Source organism: Equus quagga, unplaced genomic scaffold (genome assembly GCF_021613505.1).
Source record: "Equus quagga isolate Etosha38 unplaced genomic scaffold, UCLA_HA_Equagga_1.0 84671_RagTag, whole genome shotgun sequence".
Taxonomy (NCBI): Eukaryota; Metazoa; Chordata; class Mammalia; order Perissodactyla; family Equidae; genus Equus; species Equus quagga.
The window spans coordinates 1-8,469 of NW_025803496.1; the positions used below are offsets into that span (position 1 = coordinate 1).

Below are 8,469 nucleotides of genomic sequence, written 5' to 3' on the forward strand. Positions count from 1 at the left end.
GTCACGTACCCATGCCTTATAAAATTAGCCCTAACCCTCAACTCGGGGCAGCAGCAGGAGCTCTGACTGCCCATGAGTCCTGTCCCCATGCTATTCCACACTATTCTCTAAATAAAAGAGCACTACTGCCAGATCTTGAGAGTCTAAGAAATCTTTCTTTTGACTCCTCGGCTCACCGACCCCGCATCAATCAGAGCCCCTGGAGAAAAAGAAGGGATTTGCTCTGAGCGCTCATCTTCACGGGGCTGTCTTCTGGAAAGGAGGAGCCCTTTGCCTGAAGGGGGATCCTGTAGGAAGGGAGGTCCGGTCCGTGCCCAAGACCGTTTCCCGGACAGGTGGATAGTGTCGCGCGGTGGGAGGGAGCTCGTCGCCTGGGTGTGCGAACTGCTGCCACGGACTCTTGCTCGGGGAGTCAAGAGGGCAGAGTCTGGACGGGCTCCGGGACAGAGTGAGTGGCCCCGGGAAGGGCCAGGAAGCGAGCTCAGGCTGGGGGCGCGGTCCCTATGGCCGCGGAGGCTCCAGCAGGGAGGGCTGCGAGCAGACTGTCGAGCGCCGGGCCCGCCTGGTGCAGGGTCGCCCCCGCCTGCGCCAGCTGCCAGGCGAGCCAGGCGCGCTGCGAGGCGGCGGGCTGCAGGCCGCGGGCGGGCAGTGGCAGGAAGGCGCTCCCCCGGAGCCCGCAGCTTGCCCAGAGCCAGGTCCGGCGTGCCCACGTGGTTGAAGAGCCGGGACTGGAGCCCCGCCAGGGCCCCGCCAGTGGCTCTGCCGACGGCGCTTTGGGGAGGCGGGCCCGGCCTCCCGCCTGTCCTGGCCGCATCTGCGGCAAGCGGTCCTCTCTGGCGATCAGGGCAGGATCCTCCTGTCCTTGAGTTGCGGGGCAGTAAGGGCATGCAATGCGCGGGATAGAGAAAGAGAGGTGTTGCGGTGAGTGCGCACAGCCCCTGGGACTCCTTGCCAAGGTCCCCAGAGCCGCCTCCCGGTCCTGCTCCCGACTCCAGCCCCCTGTGCCCCATCCCGCACTCCCCGGCACGCCCACCTCTGGTCCCCTTCCAGGATCCGACCCGAACCCACGCCAAGTCCTGCACGCCTTCCTCTCAGCCCTTTCGAAAGGGCTCAAGGAGCATCTCGCCAGGGCCAGGGTCTGCCCCCTCCCCATGGGTGCTGGGTTTGTCCCTATTTGTGCCAAGGCCCAGCCCAAAAACCACCTCCTCTGCCCTGACGTCCTGCTCAGCTGGGGTCAGGCTTGTCGTTTGGTCTCCCCTTAGCTGGGGATGGGTCGTCCCCTCACCTTCTCTTCTCCGTGTCCCTTTTCTTGGTGGCGACTCCCTGGGGGTGGGGGTGGTCCTTAGGGTTTCTCCCCGACTTGCGCCTGGAGCCGTTGGCACCCTGGCTCCGCCTGGGGATCCCTGTGGGTGGAGAGGAGGAGAGTAGTGAATGGCCTCTGCCTTTTGTCTGGAATCTGAGTGAGAGTGGGTTGGAGGAGGCTGCAAGTTGCTCTGAGCCCTGGTCCACCAGAGTCCCACCCCCAGAGGTGTGCCGGTTCCCTCCAGCTGACCCACAGCCTCTGTGGGCAGCTCCCCAGGAACCTAGCTTTCCTGTCACTCTCCGGATGCCTGAGCCACCTGGCACGCACATTCCTGGAAACCCTGCCTCGTGTCCTGACCCGGAGGACGCCTCAGCTGGCAGAGCCCTGACCACAAGGAATCTGGCCTTCCCCTTGGGTTTCTCTCACCACTTTCAGCTCTGGGAAGGTCAGAGATTCTGGGGCCTGCTGCTCTGCCCATTCGAGCCCCATCTCTTGTGTCTCCCCAACCCTCCCATCCCTAGCTGAAAACCCATCTCCCCAGCAAGAAGGTAGAAGCCTACCTTCTCTGCTGTGAGAGCCCTCTGCGTCTCCAGGATTCCCTTCTTTGCCAAGCTTTCAGAGGGATGGCGATCTTGTCCAGTTTCCCATGGAGTCAACCCCTAGGTCTTCCCCAGAGGAGAGCTCTTATCTTCCTGGGTGCCCCTGGCCAGGCCTCCTGCCATACCTGGCCCCTTCCATTTCATCCATGTCTCCTGCTTGAGCCACAGGTCTGGAAAGCAGAGGCATGGACCAGGCAATGAGTAGCTGGGCAGAGGGCATGGGTTTTGCTGAGATCCCAAGGGCCCCCTGCTGGGGGGGGACCCAGGCTGCATCTGGGAGCCACACTCCCGGTGGGGGAGGGGACCTGCTGAGAGGAAGTCCCTTGAGGGAATTCCCCTGTCTTGCTTGGTCCCTAGAACTCTTTTGCTGCTCACTTCTGAGCTTGCTCCTGGCTGGAGCCATCTGGAGAACACCCAGCAACCCTTGCACTCTGGTCCAAGCCCTCCAAGGGTAGAACATGCCCGATTTCCTTCTAGTTCCATGAGGCTGTGCTAGAGAGCTTCAAGAAGAACCTTCAGTGGTCAGCACTCGTTAGTTAAACTATCTCACCAAACTCTTAAATTGTCACTCCCCAAAGAGGTCTTCCACTCATTAAAAAAACAAATGACTATAGTTTATATAGAACCCTACATTGTCTGGAAGATAATTCACCTCATGCTAACCTGCCAATGGCATGAGTATAAGTGTTGTCGATGACTGAGTGTGAACCCTATTGCCAGCCATACTCAGACTTCCTTGAAGTCCCCAAGAATTTTGAAGACTGAATCCTCTTTCTTCCAACCTAAAGACAGGAAGTCCATTTCCTGCCAGAGACTGGCACTAATGTCACTTTGGAGAAGAAAGCGGAAGGGCAATATCTGCTGGTGCCGTTACCAAGCAAAGGGCTCACTCTACTCGCTGAGATCTAGCGAGTTAATCACGAGTGAGAGATCGAGAAAGGAAGTTTAATTAGGTTAGATTAGCCAGCAGATCAGAAGATGGGTGACTAATGTCTCAAAAACCCATCTGCAAGAAATACAGAATCTTGAGGCAGTTATATAGGGAAAATGGGCAGTAAGGAGGGGCTCCAGGGATGTTGGTCTCCAGGCTTGATGGGTTCCAGACATCACATTCTTCCATTCTTCTGTCAGCCGTGATGGATACCTTGCAGGTGTGTTTCCCACCTGTGCTCAGTCTGTTCCTGGAGAGAAACGGATAGGAAAAAGTTATGGTTTATCAAGTTATTGGAGAGTAGATATGTAAGTGGAGCCCATAAATCAGGAGAGAACATGCATTTTTTTAGAGTACATGGAGAGCAACGAGTAGTCACACAGAGGAGGGGCTGGGGCCATTTAGCGTATCAAGATGGCCTCACTTTTTGCTCACTTACTATTTCCCCTGCTGTCAGCAGTAACACATAATCATATGGTCAAGGGGGAGGCCAGGCGTCTTACTTTTTCTAGCTACTTCCTGCTGAATCAGGATGTCGCTGGGGGACCATAGAGTAGAAAAGAACTACTTCTCTTTCGAATTCATTGAAAGGGTCCTTTATGGGGAGCTGTCGTGTTTTTGACCTGATCAGTTTGGAGCTTATGGCAGATAGGCATTTAATACCCAACTTAAGAAGGAGAAAGATTAATACCCCAATAAACAGAACTATGAGAAGAAGGGTTATATAAAGGAGGTCAAAGTTTTCTTTTAAAGACCTATTTTATCTCTTCAAGGGATTCCATCACCCACTTATCCCTCGATACAGGTGGGATACTTTCCTGTGATTTGGGGGCTGCCTTGATCTAGGAGTAATGGACCCAGGGTTTCATGCCTGCAAGTTTTATGCATGAGTGAATGGTGAGAAGAATCTCAAAGGGACCGGTCCATTTAGGTGACAATTGGTTTTTGGGTTCCTTGTTTCTCCAAGTTTTCAGCAAAACATGATTTCCAGGTCAGAAGGTGTATAGAGGGATGTCAGACGGATATGCAGACCTGTGAGAGGCAAACTCATGGGTAGAAGTTAATACAGAGCTTAATGATTTAACATAATTAGCAATCATAACATTTCTTAAAACGTCCAGAGGTTCAGTCCCAGGGGAAGATGCCTGAAAGGGTCTCTCATATAGAATTTCGAAAGGACTCAATTTAAGTCCACTTCGGGGAGATACTCTAACCCGTAGCAGGGCAAGGGGCAGCACCTTATCCCAAGTTAGTTGTGTTTCTTGGTAGATTTTTGGTCTTTAAGGTGTGATTCATTTTCTCCATCTTTCCAGTCGGTTGAGGTCTCCAAGCTGAGTGTAGTACCCTATAGTATACCCTAGTATGGCTAAGCTTTTGGACACTTGTTGGGTTATTTGGGAGACAAAAGTTGGTCCATTATCACTCTGTAAGGTGTTAGGCAGACCAAGTCTAGGGATGATTTCTTTTAGCAACATGCAAGTGACTTCTGATGTTTCCTCAGTCCGAGTGGGAACGGCTTCTATCCACCCAGGGGAGGTGTCCATTAGCACTAACAAAAACCTGAAATTCTCAGCTGTCTGGGGCATCTGGGTAAAGTCTATCTGCCAGTCTTCAGTAGGCCAATTTCCTTTATGTTGGGTGCCCCAATGCGGGGGACCGGAAGCGGTCTTGGGGTTGTTCTTTGTACAGGTTATGCAATTTTTAGTCAACTGTTATATAGTCTTTTGTAGATGGCACCCTACGATGGTCTTCTGGACCCATTTGATTTTCCCACTGGTAGCCAGGGCAATGCATGATAGCTACCTGAGCAGGCTCATTAACAGCAGGTAGCAGTTTTAAGATTTTAGGGCTATGTCTGATTTCCTTTTCTCCTGCTGTTGAGTCCCCTTTCTTTCCAGATTGCCCCATGAACATGAACTACAGCAAAGGTATAACAGGAATCTGAATATGTATTTACTCTTTTCCCTCGAGCTAGATGTATAGCCCGAGTGAGGGCAAGGATTTCTGCCTTTTGAGCCAAGGTCTCTGCAGGTAGGGTTTTTAGCCTCTAAAGTCTCTTGTAAAGTTATGATTGCGTAACCCATGCATCTCTTACCTGATCCGTCAAGCTGCTGCCATCTGCGAAGAGTTCCAAGTCCGGTTCTTCCAACGGACAATCCAACACATCAGGTCAGGTAGAATACACTGTCTCAGCAACTGGTAAGCAGTCATGTTCTAAGGCTTCTGATGTCTTATTAAGGAGCAAAATGGCTGAGTTTAGGGAGAATGCAAGGATACTCACATCCATACATTTGGATTATCTAAAAGGATGGCCTAGTATTTGACCATCCATCCTGAAGTGAGGCAGTATCCTCCTTTTTGTTCTAATTATGTGAATACTTCGTGTGGCATATACATGGTGGTGGGTTGGCCCAGTGTGAATTTTTCAACTTACTGCAAGACGTCACAAGTAGCAGCAAATGCCCTGAGGCAGGGGGGCCAGCCTTTGACAGTCTGATCCAATTGCTTGGAAAAATAAGCCACTGGCCAGGGGGTCTGGTCCAGTTTTTGAGTTAAAACCCCCAAGCTTATTCCCTGCCTTTCACGTACATATAGGCTGAAGGGCTTGTCCAAGTTAGGAAGTTCCAAGGCCGGGACTGAAATTAACTTTGTCTTGATGGTATCAAAAGCCATCTGACATTCTTTTGTCCATTCTAGTGGCTCCTGGTCTAGCCCTTTTAGAGCCTCATAGAGGGGCTTTACTATGAGACCAAGTTAGGAATCCAGATCCAACAGAAACCAGCCATGCCCATGAATCCTCGTAGTTTTTGCTGGGTGGTAGGAGGGCTTAGGCATGCTTTAGCTTTCTTTCAGTCTGGCAGCAGTTCCCTTTGGCCTTTTGATAAGGTAAGTGCCAAGCAAGAAATTTTTTGTCTGCAGATCTGTGCTTTCTTTTGTGAGACCTTATACCCACATTCAGCCAAATGATTTAACATCTTTATTGTGTTGGCCAGACACTGCTCATAAGTGGGGCTCACTATCAGCAAGTCACCCACGTGCTGTAACAGTAATCCTTCTTGTAATTGTAAGTGGCTCAAGTCTTAAGCTAGGGCCTCCCCAAGAGCATAGGGGAGTTTTCGAAGCCCTGAGAGAGCACTGTCCAACAATATTGTTGAGGGGCTTGAGTATCTGGGTCACACCATTCAAAGCCAAAGAGTTGTGATTCTTCCATGAGCGGTATGCAGAAGAATGCATCCTTTAAGTCCAAAACTGAAAACCAGTCATATTCACCTGAAATGTTGGTTAGCAAGGTGTAAGGGCTCGGCACCAAAGGGTGAGGTCCTGAACTACCTCATTTATGACATAAAGGTCCTGAGCAAACCCATATCTGCCTGGGTTTTTTGACTGTGAGAATAGGAGAATTATATGGTAATTGGCAAGGTCTGATTAATCCTGCCACCAGGAATTTGTGCAGCACTGACTGAATGCCCTTCTGAGCCTCCTGTTTTAGCAAATATTGTTTCAGGCTTTATGTATTGGCAGGAGATGCTTTGTTTTCCCAGGCTTCCCATCTGCCCACATGTCCAGTCTTACCTCCTTGAAAATCTTCGCTGGCAATTGGTCCAACAGTGGTGTTTGAACACCTAGCAGGGCTACCTGGAACCATAAGGATTGTTCCAGTGGCACTTGCACCTCTAGCTGGCCTGGAGAAAAAGTCACTTGAGCATTCAGTTTACATAGATGATCTTGTCCCAGGAGAACAGGGCATTCAGGCATATAAAAATTTCCAATTAAAAAATCCGTGGTAGAGAAAGGAGAGTGCATCCAAATGAAGCCAGCCAGTTGCCCTTGTCCACTTATGCCTATGGGATATTGTCACAGTGGAAATTGCCCCACTCTGGAAAGGGCCCCCTGACTGAATTGTGTCTCTTGCTAGGTTCGAGAAGGAGAGGGCCCCTATCTTAGACCTGGCAATCCCTCAGGCATTTCCCCTTGGGCAAGTAGTGGGCCTGGAAAATGGAGAGGAGGCAGAGGAGCTGGGGGCTTCATCAGTCCATTGTACCCCCTTCCCTGGTCCAGATATAGCAACATAAAAGCTTGAACATAGAAGATTTCATCTTCCTTTCCTTCCTTTTTGCAAAATAATTCTAGCTGTAAGATGGTATCATAATTGAGCAACCCATTCAGGGGCCACTTTTCTTCTGAGCCCAGTGTGTACTGGGGCCAGGCTACATTAATGGCAAAACATCATACTTTTCTTTGTCATGAGCTCATAACTGAAGTCAGCCCAATTTTGCAGCATGCGCCCTAGTAGGCTCTTTTTGGAATGGACGGAGTGGCACCCATGGTGATAAAGTTTGTGTCTGAAAGTTAATGTACCCGGAGAAGGGTGCAGGGCTTGACTATGGGCTTCCAGATAACTATAGGACTTGTCCAAATCCCACTCTGCCCGAGCGTAGAGCTCTCACACCAGTGCTAAACGAGCCAAAGAGACAAGAGGTAATGGTTTAAGGCGGGGTAAAGACCTAATTTCCCAACGTCCATGTAGGAGGTCAGGTGCCTGGGATAAAGTGTTTTAGATCTTCTATTTTTCAGGAAGTCCAAATCTGGCTTACTTTAAGCCCAAACCTGACTTGTAGACCATGACAGCAAAGAAGGTCCTGAACAAGACAGGCAAAGAGGGGGAAAAATGGTCAGGCCATGCTCTCACAGCTTCCTCCCAAAGGGTATAAACATAGAGAACACACAAACAGCAGCACACACACTGAGGTGTACACTTCTGGCTTGACACTTGATAGAAAATGTTGCAGAATTTATATCCCCACAGACAATGTAATGAGCACTGGAATTGCACTGTGGATTCTGACAGAGAAAAACCAGCACACAGACTAGTGGAAGGACACATGCACTCAGGAGAACAGACCATACAAGTGTGTCCACCACAGAAAAACCAGAGACTGGTCTTCTAGATAATATGCTAGGCAGTCTGTACTTTCCTTTATCCCTAAACAATGGAACCTAAACCAGATGGATCTTGGCCTGACTGAGGCCCCCAGACAAGGAAAAAGGAACATAGTACCTGGGAGGTGCACTCTGGATGACTCACCCAGCTGCAGATGCAAGCTTGTCAGCTTGCAATCCAGTCCCTTGTTTCCCAATCACTGAACCGTGAGAGGCAGTCAACAAGTGAGGAAGCCACAAGGGGAATTCCCTGGGCAGAAAAAAAAAGAGAAAGAAAAAGTCACCTGGCAGCTTTGAGGAAAAATGCCAAGTCAACTAGCCATGGGCAGAGGCTAGGGTCCCATCTGGGTCTCCAGAAATTGGTACCAAGCTATGGGCTTGCTGTGCTCGCCGAGGTCTGAGCCAATTAATCACAACGAGTTAGGGAGCGAGAAAGGAAGTTTAATTAGGTTAGTTTAGCCCGCAAATGGGAAGACAAGTGACTAATATCTCAAAAACCCATCTGCAGGGATTACAGAATCTTGAGGCAGTTATATTGAGAAAATGGGCAGGAAGGAGGGGGTCCAGGGATGTTGGTCTCCAGGCTTGATGGGCTCCAGGCATCACATTCTTCCATTCTTCTCTCAGCTGTGATGGATAACTTGCAGGTATGTATACCTCCTTTGGTCAGCCTGTTCCTGGAGAGAAACTCATAG

General features: G+C 50.2%; 1 long non-coding RNA gene across 2 annotated transcripts; it reads right to left on the reverse strand.

The window, feature by feature from the left end:
* Positions 1-671: 671 nt before the first annotated feature.
* Positions 672-2,399, reverse strand: LOC124234528 (uncharacterized). Of its 2 annotated transcripts, none has more exons than XR_006887340.1 (3): positions 1,864-2,399; positions 1,286-1,403; positions 672-856 (listed from the first exon to the last, which is right to left on the reverse strand). It is a non-coding gene; the product is annotated as an uncharacterized LOC124234528 (long non-coding RNA). The 2 variants fall into 2 exon arrangements; XR_006887339.1 differs by having other exon boundaries at positions 672-861.
* Between the last annotated feature and the right edge of the window lie 6,070 nt (positions 2,400-8,469).